General features: G+C 41.7%; 1 long non-coding RNA gene across 1 annotated transcript in view; it reads right to left on the bottom strand.

Annotated features, from left to right (window-relative positions):
• Nucleotides 1–23075, bottom strand: part of 1700012I11Rik (RIKEN cDNA 1700012I11 gene) — a 150326-nt gene that overhangs the window by 91809 nt on the left and 35442 nt on the right. Inside the window, exon 5 of the long non-coding RNA NR_045140.1 lies at nucleotides 156–220. This is a non-coding gene — a long non-coding RNA (RIKEN cDNA 1700012I11 gene). The remainder of the gene's footprint in view (nucleotides 1–155; nucleotides 221–23075) is intronic.

Here is a 23075-nt window from a genome sequence, read left to right as displayed (position 1 = left end):
GTCCCTTTAAGCCATTATGTGCTTGTCAGACTTTGTGTCTTGCCTTTTTGTTTGAAATATGTGATTTGTGCCTCTGAAGCTGGCCCTTCAGTCCTGCCAACTCACAACCCTTCCCAAGTGTCCCTTTCCCGTTGAAATCACTTCTGCTGACTCACCTTATTATGTCCTTCACAGTCCCCAATTGGAGCACAGGTCAAGGAATGTCAATTTTGATTTGTGGCTGTGGTGGCAAAGAAAGCAGAAGGGGGAGGATTTGTTAGGGCGATGGACACGGAGGATGCTCACACTTTCATCACTCAGACCTGCAAATATATTCTAGAACCAGCAAAAAAGGACTTGGCTAATGTGACCTTGAGGTTGCAGGGAGGGTCCTATCTGATTAGGTGTACAGTGAATCTCACAAATCTTTAAATGTATATATGTGCATGCGTATGTGCATGTGTGCACTCATGTGCATGTGCACAGACACACACACACATACACACACACACACACACACACACCACTTGTCAGAGAAGAGGAAAAATAGCTGAATAAGGTAAAATGGCTCAACATTTCTGATTATGAGACGAAGGAAGACAACATTGGTCAGAGGACACAGGTGGCATGTAGAAGCAGGAAAAGACACGAATATGGATTCCTCTTTACAGTCTTCAGATATCTACTAAAACTTGGGTCATAGTCAACTGAGACCAAATAAAGTAACTGAACCTCAGAAGTGTGAGATAATAACTATCTTGTGCTAAGGCACTAGCAGGGGAGTCATTTGTTTCAGCAGCCATGAGAAACAACACCAATGACAGCGACACATGTGACAGGGATTCTGGTATTTTCATGAGTAACACAAGGTGTCGAGCTCTGCACATCATCTCATTTAACACTTGTCTTAGTTCTTCCAGGCAAGGGCTATGATTCACCTATTTCACAGAAAGGCCAGCTAGGCTTGGGGAGCACAGGGGCTTATCTAAGACCCCAAACTTGTCTACAGAATCTAAGATCCAAACTTGGTTCCAGAGTTCAAGGCTCAGAATGTTTCCACCAGAGATTCCTGGCTATGCAAGGCCTCCTTTGCAAATCTCTTTCCATGACTAAAGACTATGGGAACATGTCTGCAGTTGCTGAAGAATTTTATCTGGTACTATTGTCAACTAGGAAGCTGCCCACTCATTATTTCTTCCTAGATAATCCAAGGGACTCCAGATTCTAGAGACAAGCTTGAACCAGACAGCAGTCCACCCCAGCTTTGTTGGTGCAGGAGCAAAACAGCATCCATGTCAGCCAAGCCTTAGTTCCAGTTACAGGAACTTGGAACTCCTCCTGGCTATCTGACCCGGGATTGAACACACTAGGATTGGGAATGGAATATTGTAGAAAGCATAAATAATCATGGATAATATAGAAGGTAATATAGAAGTGTTTAGTTCAGTCTGCAGAGTGCTAGTTCCATAAGCACAGAGACCTGAGTTTGGATCCCTACATCTACATAAAGTGCTGACCACAGCAAAATGCACCTGAAATCTCAGCACTCAGGGATGGAGACAGAAGGCTCCTTAAGGCTTCTACACAACCAGCTTAGTCAAACTAAAGAAGAATCCTGCCTTCACTTGCATGTCCAACACCCCACCCATCATTCACTAGTCCCTTCTCTAGCCAATAAGTTGCTAGAAAACCAGGCAGGACCTGCTACAACCATCTTGTCACCATAAGGACAAATTCTGCATAAATGATTGAACAAACATCCTGTGGGTTCAGTTAAGCAATGGCAGGAGGGATGAGTCAAACCTAGATCAACATTTATTCCTGGACTTTTCAGTTATGTGAGTAAAACTGTACTTTTTCAAGACAGGTCAAGAATCACAGTTGTTTCTTGCAGCACTTAAAGAGATTCATAGCAGCCTAACGGCCAGTTCCTAAATGACTGTGTTTTGACCTTCTTGCTTTTGCGTCACTCTATCAAGATGCAACACTCTACTTAAGACATAAATTAGAAAACTATCAAGCCTGAGCTCCCCTCTGCTAGTGGAGCAAAGGCTTCTCAATGTGCAGTCTCCCAGATGGGCAAGTTTTTCTCAAATGAATTGTTTGCAGACAGCTAAACAAAGTGGCAGTCAAAGAACTTAGGTTATGGGAGAAACTTGATTAGAGTTCCTTCTGAATTGCCCTCCCCTAGAATTAGTCTAGCTGCTCTTTTGCTCCCCACCCAGCTGGATATTATGTGCTATGGACAGGGCTCTACCACAGTCTCCTTGGCACACAGGGCTGTGTCCTTTGTGGTCCCTGTCCATCGATGCCCTCCTGACAGTCTAAGAACATTCTTTTCCCCTTCTACTGTAAAGTTATCTTTCAGTTGAGGCTTCGAGAAGCAGCAGCCTATAAAACCAAGAGTTTCCCATGATTCTGTGTGACACAGTGATGAAACCTCAGTTTGGGTCTCTGCTTCTCAACTCAGGACATTGTTCTCAGGGATTGAGGCTTAATGTTTGTCTTAGTCGGGGTTTCTATTCCTGCACAAACATCATGACCAAGAAGCAAGTTGGGGAGGAAAGGGTTTATTCGGCTTATACTTCCATACTGCTGTTCATCACCAAGGATGTCAGGACTGGAACTCAAGCAGATCAGGAAGCAGGAACTGATGCAGAGGCCATGGAGAGATGTTCTTTACTGGCTTGCTTTCCCTGGCTTGCTCAGCCTGCTCTCTTATAGAACCCAAGACTACCAGCCCAGAGATGGTCCCACCCACAAGGGGCCCTCAATCACTAATTGAGAAAATGCCTTACAGTTGGATCTCATGGAGGCATTTCCCCAACTAAAGCTCCTTTCTCTGTGATAACTCCAGCTTGTGTCAAGTTGACACAAAAGTAGCCAGTACAATGTTGATCAACAAAAAGATGTGATCTATAAGCACCCAGAAGATAATTTCTTATTACATGTTGGAACATCTTCTGGGTACATGCCAAGTAGTAGTGTAGCTGGGTCCTCAGGTAGTATAATGTTCAAATTTCTGAAGAACGGTCAAACTAATTTCCAGAGTAGTTGTACCATCTTGCAATCCTACCAGCAGTAGAGGAGTGTTCCTCTTTCTCTACATCCTTGCCAGCATCTGCTGTCACCTGAATTTTTGATCTTAGCCATTCTGATGGGTGTGAGGTAGAATCTCAGGGTTGTTTTGATTTGCATTTCCCTGATGACCAAGAATGTTGAACATTTCGTTAGGCTTTTTCACAGTTTTACTGTGAAAAACATTAAACTGAACTTTAAAATGTATAGTTTTACTCACATAACTGAAAAGTCCAGGAATAAATGTTGAGCTAGGTTTGACTCATCCCTCCTGCCATTGCTTAGCTGAACCCACGTGATGTTTTTCAATCATTTATGCAGAATTTGTCCTTATGGTGACAAGATGGTTGTAGCAGATCCTGCCTGATTTTCTAGCATCTTATTGGCTAGAGAAGGGACTAGTGAATGATGGGTGAGGTGTTGGACCTACAAGTGAAGGCAGGATTCTGTTCGCTCCACAATTCTCAGCCATTCAGTATTCCTCAGTTGAGAATTCTCTGTTTAGCTCTGTACCCCATTTTTAATAGGGTTATTTGATTTTCTGGAGTCCAACTTCTTGAGTTCTTTGTATATATTTGGATATTAGCCCTCTATCAGATATAGGGTGGGTAAATATCTTTTTCCAATCTGTTGGTTGCCATTTTGTCCTATTGACAGCTTTGCAATTTTATGAGGTCCCATTTGTCCATTCTTGATCTTAGAGCATAAGCTATTGGTGTTCTGTTCAGGAAAATTTCCCCTGTTCCCATGTGCTCCAGGCTCTTCCCCACTTTATTCTCTGTTAGTTTCAGTGAATCTGGTTTTATATGGAGGTCTTTGATTCACTTGAACTTGAGCTTTGTACAAGGAGATAAGAATGGAACCGATTTGCATTCTTCTACATGCTAACCGGCCATTGAACCAGCACCATTTGTTGAAAATGCTGTATTTTTTCCACTGAATGGTTTTAGCCCCTTTGTCAAAGATCAAGTGACCATAGTATAGTAAGGACACATGCTCCACTATGTTCATAGCAGCCTTATTTATAATTATAAAGCCAGAAGAAAAGAACCCAGATGTCCTTCAACAGAGGAATGGATACAGAAAATGTGGTACATTTACACAATGGAGTACTACTCGGCTCTTAAAAACAATGAATTCATGAAATTCTTAGACAAATGGATGGAACTAGAAAATATCATCCTGAGTGAGGTAACCCAATCACAAAAGAACAGACATGGTATGCACTCACTGTTATGTGGATATTAGCTCAGAAGTTCCCAAGATAATATTAACAGACAACATGAAGTTCAAGAAGAAGGAAGACCAAAGTGTGGATACTTTGGTTCTTCTTAAAAGGGTATCAAAATACCCGTAGGAGGAGATACAGAGACAAAGGGTGGAGCAAAGACTGAAGGAAAGACCATCCAGAGACTGCCCCACCTAGGGATCCATCCATCCCACATACAGTCACCAAACCCAGACACTATTGTGGATGCCAACAAGTGCTTGCTGACAGGAACCTGATATAGCTGTCTCCTTTGAGGCTCTGACAGTGCCTGATAAATACAGAGGTGGATGCTCTCAGCCAACCATTGGACTGAGTGCAAGGTTCCCAATGGAGGAGCTAGAGAAAAGTCCGGAGATGCTGAAGGGGTTTGAAGCCCATAGGAGGAACAACAATATGAACCAACCAGTACCACCAGAGCTCCCAGGGACTAAACCACCAACCAAGGAATACATATGTAGGGACCCATGGCTCCAGCCCCATATGTAGCAGAGGATACCCTTGTGGGACATCAATGAAAGGAGAGGCCCTTAGTCCTGTGAAGGCTTGATGCCCCAGTGTAGAGGAATGTCAGGACAAGGAATCAGGAATAGATGGGTTAGTGAGCAGGGGGAAGGGGTGGGATGGGGGGCGTTCAGAGGGGAAATGAGGAAAGGGGTAACATTTGAAATGTAAATAAAGAAAATATCTAATAGAAAAGATAATTTCTGTACTGGATTATTGGAGATGAGAAAAATCTCCCTTGACTGTGGGTAACACAACTATCTGTGGACTGGAATGAATAAAAAAGTCTTGGAGAGGTTAGCACTAGTCTCTCTCTCTCTCTCTCTCTCTCTCTCTCTCTCTCTCTCTCTCTCTCTCTCTCTGTTTTTCCACAGAGAAGAACCTATTCTGTCATATGTACGCTGAAAATGATAGCATGCATCATGTGACATGGAACCCCACAAGAGCGAAGCAGATGTTGGTGTGATGCTGTAAAAATTCAAACTCTGAAATAAGTAAATCTTTTCAATATATATTACCTAGCCTTAGGTCTCAGCAGGAGAAGATGGTCTAACCCTGCCTCCATTTGTTCCATCTCCCAGTGGCAAGAGCCTCAATACTCCCAACCTATTTCATAACCAAGAGTTCCTACATCTAAAGCATCTGCAGGTGCAGACCATGTTCAGAGTCACACAATGAAGTGTCTGTTTCATGATGGTGGAGGGTATGATTACACTAACTGCTCCTAGCCTGGCTGTGAAGATCTGGGTCACACTATCATGTGGTCAAATAAAGCCTTAAAAAAAAAATGGGCATATGAGCTGCCTCTGAGCCAGTTCATTCCCACGTATTTTAAGCCTGTAGGATTTAGAAACAGAATCTGGAATATTTACTCTGGTCCTTCTGAAATCTCAGAGACATTTTTCTTCATAGAGCTTGCTTTGTTTTCTTCGGGCTCTACAAGATGCTGGTGAAATGATTTGACTGCTCCAATTTAAATACCCTCCTTATTCCCAGCATACAGAATGCTTGTGGGGTCAACTGAACTTATAATTGCATCTTGATTTCACTTTGCTAGGATGTGGCCTTCGGAAGTTCTCTTTAGCACTCTGAGGTCAGCTTAGAGATAAGTGTTAGTGCAGTGGGAAACCATCAGAGAACATGGAGAAGAACCCTATGTTACCTGGTCAGGTGTATATTAGTTGTTTTTCTGTTGCTGTGATACAATACCCTGACAAAAGGCAAGTTTGAAAAGAGAGTTTTGACTTATAGTTCCAGAGGGAATACAGGTATAGCACGGAGCAGGAGCAGGAGCAGGAGGCAAGATCATTACTTTTCATCCACATACAGGAAGCAAAGAGATGGAACAGGAAGTGAGTCCAAGACTAAAACCTCAAAACCCACCCACAGTGCAATCCTTCCTCTGGCCAAGCTCCACTTCTTAAAGGTTACATAATATTCCCATACAGTGCCACCAACTGGAATCAAATGTTTAGAAACATGAGCCTGTAGGGATGGGGGGGGACCTTTCATACTCAACCAACAATAAGATATGAGCAAAAAGTTGTGATGCCCCCATATATAATTGCTAAGAAGACATTGTTAGTTATGAGAAAGGGCTTCCACCAAATCTGGAGGCATGATCCCAACAAAGTCATGTGCTTCCAAATGCCACATCCCTGGTCTCCAGCCTAGCATTGACTCCTGAAAAGAAAATAATAATAATAAATTGGCAAGCAAAGATATTATGGTTGTACTTTGAGCCTGGATGGCATACGTCATGGACAATCCCATGATGTCATAGGGAAGATAAAACAGCACTGAGCTTTTGGAATGTAGGTGAGGAGCTTTGGGTTTGAAATGCCCCGTCCTGGCTCTGTCTTGTTTCATAGAAAACCATCTGTGCCCCACTCTGGCATACAACCTGGGAGGCTATGTGGTCCAAAGGAAAGAACTTTGAAACCTACCAACATAGACTTGACTTTGAATCTCGATTCCACCACCACACCTGGGTACCTCACTTCCTGGACCAGGCCATTTTTGTCTCCTTCTCTTCCTAAAACTCAGTTCCAGCCACACATTGGAAGCTTCCAGAAAACAGAGACTCCATTTTTCTCGGGTGCTTGCAGATTGCCCTGTGTCTAGCCACCAACCTAGAATGGTGAAGTTCTGATCAAGGTTAGTCTTCCACTGCTAGTGAGAAATGAAAGGATAGAGACAGAATCACATTCATCAATGCCACTGTTGACCAAACTCACTCCAGCACTGCTGAACGAATTTACTAAAAACAAGAAATACCAAACCAACCAAGTACTAAGGGCAAGTGCAGGCAGGAGGAGACAGAAGAAATGGGCAGGATAAGACTTGGTCATTTATTGTAACTAAAAGATATGTCGGTTTGGGGAGAACCTAGACTCTGGACCCTTGTTGGTTTGACTGTGAAAATGTCAATTCTAGTTCCTGGATGCCAACTTTCTCTCCTATCAAGAGTGACTGCATCTGTTCTAAGTTTCCTGCTACTTGAAGCATCCTGGGGTGGAAGGAGGCCTTGGACAGAGATCGGGACTCTGTATCATATATCATTTCTTTCAGCTCTGGACTAGTCCAGTTTAGGAGGAGACTCGTGTTATCTAAGAAAAAGGTGAACTGTCATATCCCAGGACTAGCTTCTAATTAGCCACATAGTTTAAGACAAAGATGAGAAGCGTGTGTGCCTCACATTGCAGGCTTATTACAGGCAGGTTTTACATCTCATTTATTTCCTTCTGAACCATCTGAGGTATTCATTCTGCACCAGTAACACTTACAAGAAATATGAGAGGGGATAAATTTGCCACAGACATTACACACCATGCTGCTGTAATTGCAAAGGGCAGTCTCCAAAGCAGCCTGAGAAGATTGAAATACATGCTTGCATAAAGCTGGGGAGGAGGTACAGAGAGAAGGAGGAAAGGCGGAGCAAAGAGGGAGGAAAGAGAAAAGGAGGGATACAAAGGAACTACACTCCTTTATCATCAGTGCTCTGCACCCCAGCATCATGCCAGGATGCTTGCAGATTCTACTTCCTTCTATGATTTCAGGGTACTAGGAAATGAGTCAAACTGTTCCAAAGAAGACACCTCATAGGTAATATCAGATTCTGCTCATGAAGACAGCCATAAGATCAAAGGAAGCCAGGGAATGGGCTGTAGGTCTAAGAGCATCCAGAAAAGAGAAGCATCCACTCAGTGCTTGCCTGACCCTGACCACACAGCAAGTATTCACCCAAGTGTCTGCATGCCTGCACTCTTGTAAAATTGTAGCATTCTAGCCCAGACAAATAGATGCCAAGAGCTGTTAAATTACAGAGACACCAGACACAGGGGAAGCAGGGGTAAAAATGGGATTAGGAAGAACCGATATGACCACCTCTTTCTTTTTTTTTTTTTTTTTTTTCCATTTTTTATTAGGTATTTAACTCATTTACATTTCCAATGCTATACCAAAAGTCCCCCATATCCACCCACCCCCACTCCCCTGCCCACCCACTCCCCCTTTTTGGCCCTGGTATTCCCCTGTACTGGGGCATATAAAGTTTGCAAGTCCAATGGGCCTCTCTTTCCAGTGATGGCCGACTAGGCCATCTTTTGATATATATGCAGCTAGAGTCAAGAGCTCCGGGGTACTGGTTAGCTCATAATGTTGTTCCACCTATAGGGTTGCAAATCCCTTTAGCTCCTTGGCTACTTTCTCTAGCTCCTCCATTGGGAGCCCTATGATCCATCCATTAGCTGACTGTGAGCATCCACTTCTGTGTTTGCTGGGCCCCGGCATAGTCTCACAAGAGACAGCTACATCTGCGTCCTTTCAATAAAATCTTGCTAGTGTATGCAATGGTGTCAGCGTTTGGATGCTGATTATGGGGTGGATCCCTGGCTATGGCAGTCTCTACATGGTCCATCCTTTCATCTCAGCTCCAAACTCCGTCTCTGTAACTCCTTCCATGGGTGTTTTGTTCCCAAATCTAAGGAGGGGCATAGTGTCCACACTTCAGTCTTCATTCTCCTTGAGTTTCATGTGTTTAGCAAATTATATCTTATATCTTGGGTATCCTAGGTTTGGGGCTAATATCCACTTATCAGTGAATACATATTGTGTGAGTTTCTTTGTGAATGTGTTACCTCACTCAGGATGATGCCCTCCAGGTCCATCCATTTGGCTAGGAATTTCATAAATTCATTCTTTTTAATAGCTGAGTAGTACTCCATTGTGTAGATGTACCACATTTTCTGTATCCATTCCTCTGTTGAGGGGCATCTAGGTTCTTTCCAGCTTCTGGCTTACCTCACACCAGTCAGAATGGCTAAGATCAAAAATTCAGGTGACAGCAGATGCTGGCGAGGATGTGGAGAAAGAGGAACACTCCTCCATTGTTGGTGGGAGTGCAGGCTTGTACAACCACTCTGGAAATCAGTCTGGCGGTTCCTCAGAAAACTGGACATAGTACTACCGGAGGATCCAGCAATACCTCTCCTGGGCATATATCCAGAAGATGCCCCAACAGGTAAGAAGGACACATGCTCCACTATGTTCATAGCAGTCTTATTTATAATAGCCAGAAGCTGGAAAGAACCTAGATGCCCCTCAACAGAGGAATGGATACAGAAAATGTGGTACATCTACACAATGGAGTACTACTCAGCTATTAAAAAGAATGAATTTATGAAATTCCTGACCACCTCTTTCTACCTCTGTCTCTTACATTCAGGACACCAAGAGCCAGGCTGCTGGAAAGCACAGGAAGGGTTGGTTTTTCTACTTTGGTGATAATGATGAATGACAAGGGGACAATGACAAAAATTCCTGAGATCCCTGTGCCTAGCCCTCTTCTGAGCATTTTATTTAATTCATTCATTCTGCCTGAACTAAAAAGGTGAGTACTGCTAGGACTCCCATTTTTCTTGTGAGCAAACTGGAGCACGGGAGTGAGGACTGTCCTGCTACCTAATCCTGGTACTAAGAAGCTACTCACACTTGATTCTACATCTCAGGTTCCTTCAGAGAAATTCAGCTCACACACAGTCCTAGGAGGAAGCCTGGGGCTCCATAATGCTGTCTGGACACATAGCTCACCAAAGCCATCTTAATGACTTGCTCACTTAATTCTTAGTTGAGAGGGGGTGACCAGAGATGATAAAATCACCAAGGCAAAACTCTGAACTGAAAGAGACAGCTGCTCACACAGTGCAAGGATGACATCATAAGGGAACAGTAAGTGCAGGGACAGAAAACCTTGCTAAAAGTCATTTTCTCTTCAAAGGAATGAGACAATATGCCAAACAGCATAACTAGCAATGAGAAAAAAAAAAGGAAACAAAAAATTAAGTTTTCAGAAATTAAAAAATAAGAAATAAAATTTAAATATAAAAGCAAAACAGAAAGTCTGGAGGTTAAAAGTAAAACCTTGCAAAAATAACACTCAAAAAAGAAAAAGGTAGTTAACAAAATTTTAAGTTTATCAAAGACATTGAATGTATGGTCTTCCAAAATGAGATTTTATAAGACTAAAACTTTATTAGTCGGGAAAGGCAAAATCATAATCAGAATATCATATGTAAAAAAATCTATTTTCAATAGAAATAAAGGCTTTAAATTTAAAACTTGCAAATTAAAAATAGCATGCAGTAAAATAAACCTAGCCCAAAGTCTATATACATCTCAGTGAACTTCTATAGTTAGATCAGCCATGCTGAAGCTATGTAGCATCATACTGTATTGTATACATCCACTATCTAACATATTCTTATTCTCTTTTCCACTACCAAAAGATGAGAAGTTCACAGCAGAGTTAAAACTCAAAAAAAAAAAAAAGTTCGTTTGATAACCTCTTTCATGACCCCAGTGCCTACTGACTGAATTTAGTCCTTCCTCATAACACATAACCTTGAGATTTTAAAAAAAGAGTTTGATAAAGAAAAAGAATATAAAACCTGCAATTACTGAGCCTGCCAGGAGCACACTTTCAGAAATTAGTGTAGTAAAGGGTTAAGTGCCTAGCGCACAGAAGGAAAGGGTTCTTTCTTAGCACGGAGGTCATAACTTCTTTCTCTCTCTCTCATTCTCTCTCTTCCTCCCTCCCTCTTTCCCTCTCTTCCTCTCCCCTCCCTCACCCTATTTTCTCTCCTTGTTCTCTCCCCTCCCCCCTCATTCTCCTCTCTTTCTTGACCTTTCCTCTTTAATAGAAGCATTAGCACCTAGAAAATAAGGCAGATATTTCTAAGATGCAAACGTGAATGAAACACACAGTTTCTCCTCAACTTCTGATGGGATTATGACCCAAAAAGCTCACTGTGAGTTGAAATGACCTCAAGATAAACCAGTGTTCAGTGCAGCAAAATCACCTTAGCAGTTATTTCCCTTCCAGTGACACAGCTGACAGGGAGACATGGATCACAGCCACTGGTCACCATTGTGAGAGTATCACACTGTATATCCAGGGGACAGGCCAAGATTCTGCCCTTTGTTCCTACTCTCTGTATATCATGTTTGCATTGTTCTAAAATCAAGCACTCATAATTCAATCCTTTGTGAGTTGGGGGATCATCTTTATTTCTACCTGTACGTTGTTAAGATTCTGTTGAAGTTTGTGTGGACAGGACCACACAAAATCTTTTTGGAGAAGTATTTATTGCTAAGACATGGGGCAGATTTTAAAATATCGATAGCTATTGGGAAAGTGCTACTGACATACATGCAATATCATCTCACTCCAGTATCAATCAGTAATCAACAAAATGATCCCTTAGGCTTGCCTAAAGCCAGTTTGATGGAGACATTTTCTCAATTGAGTCTCTCTCTTCCCAGACGACCTTTGCCTATGTCATGTTGACAAACAACTAACTAGCAGGGCTTTATTTCAGTTCACAATTCTAAATTAGTGCCCATCACTGTGAGGAAGTCAAGGCAGCTATTCATCTGCCATCCATAGTGAAGAGCAGGAAGTAAGAAATGAAAGCATACTTGGCTTAGTTGCTTGCTCTCAGGTTGTTATCTCTATCCTTACCCAAGTCAGAACCTCCAGTCTAGCAAATACTGCTGTACACAGGGTTGTGAATCTTCACATAACAATTAAGACAGCTCTCCCACAGACACGGCTATAGGCCAAGCCAATATAGACATTGCCTCACTGATACTCTCTTCCAGGTGATTCATTGTCATGGTGACAATCAACATGAACCATCACAGTGCCTACATGGTCCTCAGTTAGATTCACAGTTTTCTTGCCCAGGAACTAATGGTAACTTGAGTTGGTGGTGCACGAGGAGCATCTAGAAATCATAGGGGGAAAGTGACACAGGTAAGTATCCCCTGGGTTATGGTGGCAACCTGATCATGTCTCAACTGGCTCCAAGCCCAGATCAATACTGGGGGTTGGGGGGTGGGGGCTATGTGTACAAGGGTGCTCTGGGACAGAAGAATTCTCTGGTCTAAAGCTGAGTTTTGTAATGAGGAACCCAGAAACCAGATGACTGCAGGACTTGCGAATGACTGCCAAGTCCTTTCCTGATGAGCAATGAGACTAGAGCTCTCCAGAGTCACCCAGAAATTACTAAAAAGTTGCATTTTATGTATAAGCTTTTGGATATTTTGTCCTTTTCTTTTGCTAAGACTAGGGATGAAACCTAAGGGTTTTGTGCCTGCTAAGTAGGTTCTCTGCCACTGGATCAACCACCTCTACCCCTTTTAATAAAGCATTTGAAAGTGAGCTATAATCATCATGACTGTGACCACTAATAACTGCAATATTTAATCCAAAAATCTAAGCTATTTTCCTACATACCCACAGTACAATGGCTATATTTGAGAATTATCTTCGAAGCAGTAGGATTGCCTAATGTGTTGCCCATGTTCAAACCACACACCATGAGTCATCTCCTCAGGCCATGTGTCGACAAATGACTGCATGTGTTTGTATTTGAGGACAGTGACTTGCATTTGGTTGTCCTTTCATTCCATATCCTATTATCTAAAATACTACCCCCTTCCTTTCTTACTTTTAAGATACTAAAATTATTGAAGATTCAATGTTAGTTACCCTCTACAATAAGCATCAGGGTTCTTCTCATTGGGGTTATATTATTAAATTCAGGTCATTAGAAAATTCATTGGCGCTAAGCCACAGCAGCAGCGGTCGCCATCTTGGTCCGGGACCCGCCGAACTTAGGAAATTAGTCTGAACAGGTGAGAGGGTGCGCCAGAGAACCTGACAGCTTCTGGAACAGGCGGAAGCACAGAGGCGCTGAGGCAGCACCCTTTGTGGGCCGGGGACAGCCGGCCACCTTCCGGACCGGAGGACAGGTGCCCACCCGGCTGGGGAGGCGACCTAAGCCACAGCAGCAGCGGTCGCCATCTTGGTCCGGGACCCGCCGAACTTAGGAAATTAGTCTGAACAGGTGAGAGGGTGCGCCAGAGAACCTGACAGCTTCTGGAACAGGCGGAAGCACAGAGGCGCTGAGGCAGCACCCTGTGTGGGCCGGGGACAGCCGGCCACCTTCCGGACCGGAGGACAGGTGCCCACCCGGCTGGGGAGGCGGCCTAAGCCACAGCAGCAGCGGTCGCCATCTTGGTCCCGGGACTCCAAGGAACTTAGGAATTTAGTCTGCTTAGGTGAGAGTCTGTACCACCTGGGAACTGCCAAAGCAACACAGTGTCTGAGAAAGGTCCTGTTTTGGGCCTTCTTCTTCGGCCAGGAGGAGGTCCAAATACAAGATATCTGCGCACCTTCCCTGTAAGAGAGCTTGCCAGCAGAGAGTGCTCTGAGCACTGAAACTCAGAGGAGAGAATCTGTCTCCCAGGTCTGCTGATAGACGGTAACAGAATCACCAGAAGAACAATCTCTAAACAGAGTCAACTATAACTACTAACTCCAGAGATTACCAGATGGCGAAAGGTAAACGGAGGAATCTTACTAACAGGAACCAAGACCACTCACCATCACCAGAACCCAGCACACCCACTTCGCCCAGTCCAGGGAACCCCAACACACCTGAGAACCTAGACCTAGATTTAAAAGCATATCTCATGATGATGGTAGAGGACATCAAGAAGGACTTTAATAAATCACTTAAAGAAATACAGGAGAACACTGCTAAAGAGTTACAAGTCCTTAAAGAAAAACAGGAAAACACAATCAAACAGGTAGAAGTCCTTACAGAAAAAGAGGAAAAAACATACAAACAGGTGATGGAAATGAACAAAACCATACTAGACCTAAAAAGGGAAGTAGACACAATAAAGAAAACTCAAAGCGAGGCAACACTAGAGATAGAAACCCTAGGAAAGAAATCTGGAACCATAGATTTGAGCATCAGCAACAGAATACAAGAGATGGAAGAGAGAATCTCAGGTGCAGAAGATTCCATAGAGAACATCGGCACAACAATCAAAGAAAATGGAAAATGCAAAAAGATCCTAACTCAAAATATCCAGGAAATCCAGGACACAATAAGAAGACCAAACGTACGGATAATAGGAGTGGATGAGAATGAAGATTTTCAACTCAAAGGTCCAGCAAACATCTTCAACAAAATTATTGAAGAAAACTTCCCAAATCTAAAGAATGAGATGCATATGAACATACAAGAAGCCTACAGAACTCCAAATAGACTGGACCAGAAAAGAAATTCCTCCCGACACATAATAATCAGAACATCAAATGCACTAAATAAAGATAGAATACTAAAAGCAGTAAGGGAAAAAGGTCAAGTAACATATAAAGGCAAGCCTATCAGAATTACACCAGATTTTTCACCAGAGACTATGAAAGCCAGAAGAGCCTGGACAGATGTTATACAGACACTAAGAGAACACAAACTGCAGCCCAGGCTACTATACCCAGCCAAACTCTCAATTATCATAGAGGGAGAAACCAAAGTATTCCACGACAAAACCAAATTCACGCATTATCTCTCCACGAATCCAGCCCTTCAAAGGATAATAACAGAAAAAAACCAATACAAGAACGGGAACAACGCCCTAGAAAAAACAAGAAGGTAATCCCTCAACAAACCTAAAAGAAGACAGCCACAAGAACAGAATGCCACCTTTAACAACTAAAATAACAGGAAGCAACAATTACTTTTCCTTAATATCTCTTAACATCAATGGTCTCAACTCGCCAATAAAAAGACATAGACTAACAAACTGGCTACACAAACAAGACCCAACATTTTGCTGCTTACAGGAAACTCATCTCAGAGAAAAAGATAGACACTACCTCAGAATGAAAGGCTGGAAAACAATTTTCCAAGCAAATGGTATGAAGAAACAAGCAGGAGTAGCCATCCTAATATCTGATAAGATTGACTTCCAACCCAAAGTCATCAAAAAAGACAAGGAGGGACACTTCATTCTCATCAAAGGTAAAATCCTCCAAGAGGAACTCTCAATTCTGAATATCTATGCTCCAAATACAAGAGCAGCCACATTCACTAAAGAAACTTTAGTAAAGCTCAAAGCACACATTGCACCTCACACAATAATAGTGGGAGACTTCAACACACCACTTTCACCAATGGACAGATCATGGAAACAGAAACTAAACAGGGACACACTGAAACTAACAGAAGTGATGAAACAAATGGATCTGACAGATATCTACAGAACATTTTATCCTAAAACAAAAGGATATACCTTCTTCTCAGCACCTCATGGTACCTTCTCCAAAATTGACCACATAATAGGTCACAAATCAGGCCTCAACAGATTCAAAAATATTGAAATTGTCCCATGTATCCTATCAGATCACCATGCACTAAGGCTGATCTTCAATAACAAAATAAATAACAGAAAGCCAACATTCACATGGAAACTGAACAACACTCTTCTCAATGATACCTTGGTCAAGGAAGGAATAAAGAAAGAAATTAAAGACTTTTTAGAGTTTAATGAAAATGAAGCCACAACGTACCCAAACCTTTGGGACACAATGAAAGCATTTCTAAGAGGGAAACTCATAGCTATGAGTGCCTTCAAGAAAAAACGGGAGAGAGCACATACTAGCAGCTTGACAACACATCTAAAAGCTCTAGAAAAAAAGGAAGCAAATTCACCCAAGAGGAGTAGACGGCAGGAAATAATCAAACTCAGGGGTGAAATCAACCAAGTGGAAACAAGAAGAACTATTCAAAGAATTAACCAAACGAGGAGTTGGTTCTTTGAGAAAATCAACAAGATAGATAAACCCTTAGCTAGACTCACTAAAGGGCACAGGGACAAAATCCTAATTAACAAAATCAGAAATGAAAAGGGAGACATAACAACAGATCCTGAAGAAATCCAAAACACCATCAGATCCTTCTACAAAAGGCTATACTCAACAAAACTGGAAAACCTGGACGAAATGGACAAATTTCTGGACAGATACCAGGTACCAAAGTTGAATCAGGATCAAGTTGACCTTCTAAACAGTCCCATATCCCCTAAAGAAATAGAAGCAGTTATTAATAGTCTCCCAGCCAAAAAAAGCCCAGGACCAGACGGGTTTAGTGCAGAGTTCTATCAGACCTTCAAAGAAGATCTAACTCCAGTTCTGCACAAACTTTTTCACAAGATAGAAGTAGAAGGTATTCTACCCAACTCATTTTATGAAGCCACTATTACTCTGATACCTAAACCACAGAAAGATCCAACAAAGATAGAGAACTTCAGACCAATTTCTCTTATGAACATCGATGCAAAAATTCTTAATAAAATTCTCGCTAACCGAATCCAAGAACACATTAAAGCAATCATCCATCCTGACCAAGTAGGTTTTATTCCAGGGATGCAGGGATGGTTTAATATACGAAAATCCATCAATGTAATCCATTATATAAACAAACTCAAAGACAAAAACCACATGATCATCTCGTTAGATGCAGAAAAAGCATTTGACAAGATCCAACACCCATTCATGATAAAAGTTCTGGAAAGATCAGGAATTCAAGGCCAATACCTAAACATGATAAAAGCAATCTACAGCAAACCAGTAGCCAACATCAAAGTAAATGGAGAGAAGCTGGAAGCAATCCCACTAAAATCAGGGACTAGACAAGGCTGCCCACTTTCTCCCTACCTTTTCAACATAGTACTTGAAGTATTAGCCAGAGCAATTCGACAACAAAAGGAGATCAAGGGGATACAAATTGGAAAAGAGGAAGTCAAAATATCACTTTTTGCAGATGATATGATAGTATATATAAGTGACCCTAAAAATTCCAACAAAGAACTCCTAAACCTGATAAACAGCTTCGGTGAAGTAGCTGGATATAAAATTAACTCAAACAAGTCAATGGCCTTTCTCTACACAAAGAATAAACAGGCTGAGAAAGAAATTAGGGAAACAACACCCTTCTCAATAGCCACAAATAATATAAAATATCTCGGTGTGACTCTAACGAAGGAAGTGAAAGATCTGTATGATAAAAACTTCAAGTCCCTGAAGAAAGAAATTAAAGAAGATCTCAGAAGATGGAAAGATCTCCCATGCTCATGGATTGGCAGGACCAACATTGTAAAAATGGCTATCTTGCCAAAAGCAATCTACAGATTCAATGCAATCCCCATTAAAATTCCAACTCAATTCTTCAACGAATTAGAAGGAGCAATTTGCAAATTCATCTGGAATAACAAAAAACCGAGGATAGCAAAAACTCTTCTCAAGGATAAAAGAACCTCTGGTGGAATCACCATGCCTGACCTAAAGCTTTACTACAGAGCAATTGTGATAAAAACTGCATGGTACTGGTATAGAGACAGACAAGTGGACCAATGGAATAGAATTGAAGACCCAGAAATGAACCCACACACCTATGGTCACTTGATCTTCGACAAGGGAGCCAAAACCATCCAGTGGAAGAAAGACAGCATTTTCAACAATTGGTGCTGGCACAACTGGTTGTTATCATGTAGAAGAATGCGAATCGATCCATACTTATCTCCTTGTACTAAGGTCAAATCTAAGTGGATCAAGGAACTTCAAATAAAACCAGAGACACTGAAACTTATAGAGGAGAAAGTGGGGAAAAGCCTTGAAGATATGGGCACAGGGGAAAAATTCCTGAACAGAACAGCAATGGCTTGTGCTGTAAGATCGAGAATTGACAAATGGGACCTAATGAAACTCCAAAGTTTCTGCAAGGCAAAAGACACTGTCTATAAGACAAAAAGACCACCAACAGACTGGGAAAGGATCTTTACCTATCCTAAATCAGATAGGGGACTAATATCCAACATATATAAAGAACTCAAGAAGGTGGACCTCAGAAAATCAAATAACCCCCTTAAAAAATGGGGCTCAGAACTGAACAAAGAATTCTCACCTGAGGAATACCGAATGGCAGAGAAGCACCTGAAAAAATGTTCAACATCCTTAATCATCAGGGAAATGCAAATCAAAACAACCCTGAGATTCCACCTCACACCAGTGAGAATGGCTAAGATCAAAAATTCAGGTGACAGCAGATGCTGGCGAGGATGTGGAGAAAGAGGAACACTCCTCCATTGTTGGTGGGATTGCAGGCTTGTACAACCACTCTGGAAATCAGTCTGGCGGTTCCTCAGAAAATTGGACATAGTACTACCGGAGGATCCAGCAATACCTCTCCTGGGCATATATCCAGAAGAAGCCCCAACTGGTAAGAAGGACACATGCTCCACTATGTTCATAGCAGCCTTATTTATAATAGCCAGAAACTGGAAAGAACCCAGATGCCCCTCAACAGAGGAATGGATACAGAAAATGTGGTACATCTACACAATGGAGTACTACTCAGCTATTAAAAAGAATGAATTTATGAAATTCCTAGCCAAATGGATGGACCTGGAGAGCATCATCCTGAGTGAGGTAACACAATCACAAAGGAACTCACACAATATGTACTCACTGATAAGTGGATACTAGCCCAAAACCTAGGATACCCACGATATAAGATACAATTTCCTAAACACATGAAACTCAAGAAAAATGAAGACTGAAGTGTGGACACTAGGCCCCTCCTTAGAAGTGGGAACAAAACACCCATGGAAGGAGTTACAGAAACAAAGTATGGAGCTGAGATGAAAGGATGGACCATGTAGAGACTGCCATATCCAGGGATCCACCCCATAATCAGCTTCCAAATGCTGACACCATTGCATACACTAGCAAGATTTTACTGAAAGGACCCAGACGTAGCTGTCTCTTGTGAGACTATGCCGGGGCCTAGCAAACACAGAAGTGGATGCTCACAGTCAGCTAATGGATGGATCACAGGGCTCCCAATGGAGGAGCTAGAGAAAGTACCCAAGGAGCTAAAGGGATCTTCAACCCTATAGGTGGAACAACATTATGAACTAACCAGTACCCCTGAGCTCTTGACTCTAGCTGCATATGTATCAAAAGATGGCCTAGTCGGCCATCACTGGAAAGAGAGGCCCATTGGACACGCAGACTTTGTGTGCCCCGGTACAGGGGAACGCCAGGGCCAAAGGGGGGGAGTGGGTGGGTAGGGGAGTGGGGGTGGGTGGGTAAGGGGGACTTTTGGTATAGCATTGGAAATGTAAATGAGCTAAATACCTAATAAAAAATGGAAAAAAAAAAAAAAAAAAAAAAAAAAAAAAAAAAAAAGAAAATTCATTGGCATGCATTTATCTTTAACTGTATATACACTTGCATTTTAGCCACTTATCTTCCATGAGAATTATAAGAGCTAAGGCATAATCCTGTATTTGTTACCTCTGCTAATTTTCATTTCCCTTGCACATCTAGATTTCTATCATTTTACCTTGAAGAATTTACTGTAGCGTTTTGGGTAGTGACCACAGAGTGTCACCAAAATGACATATAACTTATGACATCAATCTGTATTTCACCATGTTTGAACAGACTCTGTTGGATACAGATTCACAGTTTAGTTACTGTTTTTCTCACTTACAAGTCTGGAGTTACCTCCTGGCCTCTGCTGTTTCTGATAAAAATTTAGCAGTAGCCTTATGTGTATCTGCTATGTGGACCACTTTGTTTTCTTCTGGTTTCCTTGAAAACCTCTTCCTTATCTCTAGTTTTCATCCATCCAGTTGTAATGCCACTGGATATGGCTCCCCAGGTATTATTCTATTTTGACGGTTGCCTGATTTGGCAACTGTTTATTCTATACATCCTATCTCCTTTCTTCTTTGTGTCTATTTATATTTTAAGATTTATTTTCATTATGTTTAACTTATATCTAAGTATGTGTATCTGTGTTTGGGTATGTAAGTTCAGGTACTTGGGTATGCCAGAGATGTTGGATCCCACTATAGCTAGTGTTGCATCCAACATAGGTGCTGGGAAATGAACTCAGACCTCTGAAAGACCAGTAAGTGCTCTCCAGCTCTGATCTGGTCATATTTTAGCCCAATGGCTAGTCATATATTTATTTAATGCTGATCATTGTAGAAAAGACATTATATGAGTTTTTATTTCATATCATTGTTTTAGAACCTTGGTTTAGTACATTCTTAAGAATAAAGAAGAATAATTTATGTCATTTGCTGGAAAATGAATGCAAAAAGGGATAGTGGTATTATGGGAAATAAAGCAAACATAAAAATTAATATCATTTTTCTTTCTTTTATATAGCCTAGAGTTTATACAGATACAAAGTAATTTTTTAAATATTTGTATACACAAAACACATATATGGAGAGAGAGGGAGAGGAGGGAGAGAGAGAGAGAGAGAGAGAGAGAGAGAGAGAGCATGAAAGCAGAAATGAGATTAGTACGTTAATGAGAGAGAGGTTGTCTGGGATACAGAAGGAACCTAGCAGGAGAATGAAGGAAAGGGTAGATTATGCACAATCCCTGTGCACGATACAATTAAATGTTTTTATGAAACCCATCATCATACATAATAAAAATGTGCCAATAAAATTATTTTAAACACATTATTCTGTTAAGTCTGTGGAAAACTTAATATGCTCTCTAAGCTCCAATCATGTCTCAGAGTACAAACTTCAATTTATTCTCCTCGTGGACCTATGGTTAGGATGGGCCACATGGCTCCTCTCTCTTAGTGGGCTTTCTGACATCTCAGCTAGATGATGGAGTGCTGAGACATTCTACTCTGGCAGAGAACATCAAGGTTCTGAGCCCTTCACTTACTTCCCTGATCACTGCCTGGCCTGTAGTATCTATGTTGCTCTCAACATTACACAAGATGCTGTATGACAAGCATGGCAGATTGGCCCCTGTGCAGGTAGGGATCCACAACAGAATCTCTGTGATTCCCTGTCAACTTATAGAAACTCCTTTCTACACAGGCTCCTCCTCTCCATTTCCCAGCCCTGAGATGCTATCTGCCTAGAGTTTTCACCTCTGCTATCTTCTTGGCTCACGCAGGTTACCTGTTCTGCTTGGAGTCTAACTCAGCATCACAGTCAGAGACTGTGCTGGAACAACGTTGTTGATCATGAGACCCACTTCAGGAGGCTTTCTTCTCTGAGCACTGCAGAAATACATTGCCTGTTACTCACTGCCTGAACACAGTAACCTTGTAGATTTTTTTTCCAGTTTCATATTTCTTTACGGCAGGAGAAACCGGCGAGAGAACATAGGACTGCACTGTGGCTGGAAGCCTGTGGAATGCATTTTTAATTTCCTCACTTTGAATTACAGGAAAGTCTAAAGAAGGGAGGATTAAATGGCTAGTGTTTGGACCAATCCCCAGTGTGTTTTCCCATCTAGAAACATACTTCCCGTCAACACCCAAAGAAAATGAAAAACAGCTTCAGACTTGCCAAAGCAAAACAAAAACAAAAGGATTATAAAAAATAAGTTAAAATCACCTTCTTCATGTCCTCTCATAGAAACGTGATGGTGAAGCATGTCATGGAATGAAGAACTAGAAAGGACCCAGGATCTGAGAGGCAGAGGATCCTGCTCAGGAAAAGTTGCCTTAGTAAGACCCTGGGGTTGTCATCTTGAGTCAGGGTGAGGAAGTGAGAAGATTGATTTCCAGTGACCAAAAAAGAGCCAGCAGCTTAGGTGACAGGCACATAAGCAGAAGGTGCAAATACTCATAGCGAACATGTGACCAGCAGGAAAGAAACTATAAAAATCAAGGCAATTATTACACCCAAGTCAAATAAAAATGATTAGGAGACTGTATTTGTATGCTATTTAACCAAGCATTCAATAACAACCAATGCTAACATAGTTATAATTTTATAAAAATTATTTACCCATTCAAATAAGAACCATAAACAGATATCACTAAGAGATATAGGTACAGAGGGCAGCTTCTTTGTACTGTGCTGTTGTGTAATGGGACTGTTGTGTAAGACAGAGAATACCTGTCTCTCATTGAGATATGTCCAAATCCTCCTGCTACTACTGCCTAACTGGGTCGACCTCAGCAACTTATTTTGGCTTCAAGAGACTCAGTTTCCCCTCTACAAAAATATATTTTATTAACTATTTTTTTTCATCTCTGTAATCAAATACCTGACAATCGAGCATCTTAAGGGAGGAAGGATTTATTTTGGGTCACAGTTTGAGTGGATACAGCCCATGATGATGAGAAAGGCACATGGTAACAAGTATCCTTGTCAGACTGTCCAGTTGAGACTCTCCTTATGTGAGAAAGCAAGGTGCCCAGCTATAAAAATCTAGCCCCTCTCCTAACTCACTTCCTCCACCTAGACCCCCATCTCCCAGAGTTTCCACAAGCTTCCCAGAACAGTACTGCCAGCTGGGACCCAAGCATTCACACATAGAAGCCTATAGGGGTACATTTTGCATCTAAACCATATCATGTAAATTCTCTCATTACATTGCTATATCAATTAAACAATATATACAGCATTGTAATGCATATAATGACACTAAATATATGTGCATGCCCAGGGTAATTGTCTTCCCTCTGTACTCAGACAAGAGAAAAGGATGAAATAGACTCACTTTTCTCATCCAGCTTCAGAAGCCACAGCTTTCATCTGACCCCATCCTCAGACACCGCACATCCTGTGTTGCAATGGCACAGAACTGCTCCCAAGTCCTTACAGCACACTTTCCTGCAAGATGCACTGCGATACCAGGCTATCTGTTTTCCCTAGAGCTCCCTCTTTAACCATGTACTAAATACCCCAGTCTTCTACTGTGTTTCCAACTAGAGCTGATTTTTCTTTTATTTATCACTAGCTACATCATGGGCCATTTATACATAGGCACACAAGAACCTTGCTTTTACCCAGAACATCTATTTGAATGTTTCTTGAACGATGACTGCAC

This window comes from Mus musculus, chromosome 15, assembly GCF_000001635.26.
Source record: "Mus musculus strain C57BL/6J chromosome 15, GRCm38.p6 C57BL/6J".
In the NCBI taxonomy this organism is placed as follows: domain Eukaryota; kingdom Metazoa; phylum Chordata; class Mammalia; order Rodentia; family Muridae; genus Mus; species Mus musculus.
This window is presented reverse-complemented; position numbering and strand designations above follow the sequence as displayed.